This window comes from Montipora foliosa, unplaced genomic scaffold (assembly GCF_036669935.1).
Source record: "Montipora foliosa isolate CH-2021 unplaced genomic scaffold, ASM3666993v2 scaffold_437, whole genome shotgun sequence".
NCBI lineage: Eukaryota > Metazoa > Cnidaria > Anthozoa > Scleractinia > Acroporidae > Montipora > Montipora foliosa.
In genome coordinates, this window is record NW_027179742.1 from 377501 (window position 1) to 378649 (window position 1149).

Consider the following 1149-nt stretch of genomic DNA (forward strand, 5'->3'; position numbering starts at 1 on the left):
TAGGAAAGTTGAAATACACAGGAGGTTTCCATCGAATTTTTGAGGAAATACTGCAATAACATCTCACTATATGAGATATTGACTGCATTCATATAATTGTTTATTAGTCGCATACGTGCTTGGAATTGTATTTTAATACTTTTGACACCAATTCTACAACAGAGAAGAGCTCTCTCTCTCCAATTCAACTGTCAAATATAGGATATCTTACTGGTTAACAGAGGATTTCATTTCACTTCTTCAGGATAAGGTACCATTTTTCAGGAACAACTTTACATGTCTTTACAGAATGACAAGTGTATGTTTCACTTGATTTGGGGATTTATAGAAGAAAAATGAGGCGCAGCTCAGCAGAGGTTTCAATAAAAGCAGGATACCGGCGCGCGGCTTGTCATGCCCCAAACTTCAGTCTATTCAGTTTGTATTTCTAAGATTTCTGGAAATATGTTAAGCTTAATAAGTCACAGCTGCCTGTCCTACCTACAGTAGCCGCTTGTAAAAAAATTATTGAAACCCCTGCAATTGTATTCTGTCAATTCAACTGTATTATAAAGAAAAATGAAAAATGATTACTTGCCTCGACTTGAGCCTTAGTCAACCAGTGTCGGTTGCAGCTTTTAGAACCATTTCCTTGTACATGGCTCCCGTTCCTACCATCCCTCCTTCATATAATCGCTCTAAAATACCTCTCTGTACATCTGAGATTCGAGTAGGTTTCTCCATTGTATTTCCTCACGAAAGAACAACTACTACCTCGCGATGAAAGCTTAGAAGATTTTACGTGGTGGAATTTGTTACTCGCGGGCGAACACGGACTATTCAATACAGTGATTTCATTTGCTGTTCTAGACATTGGGTCGAATCAGCAGCGTCAGCAGGCGCAGACGATCATTTTACTTGGGTACTATCCATATTCTCAATTGAGAAACATCAGGTGTTACCCTCTGAGAAAATGTGATACGGGTGCTTTAACAACAATCTGAACAACTTGAAAAAAACATGGGAAGGAATTAATGGATTATTAAGCCGTAAAAAGAAAACCTACATGACAATTAATAACCTAAAGCAACCTCATACCAACACTACTACTAACCTAAAATCGCATATTCCCAACATTTTGAATGAGCACTTTACAGGCATTGGTCCCAG

At 38.2% G+C, this 1149-nt stretch overlaps 1 pseudogene; it reads right to left on the bottom strand.

Annotated features, from left to right (window-relative positions):
* The window catches only part of LOC137989013 (uncharacterized), a 3366-nt pseudogene extending 2643 nt beyond the window's left edge, over window positions 1-723 (bottom strand).
* Between the last annotated feature and the right edge of the window lie 426 nt (window positions 724-1149).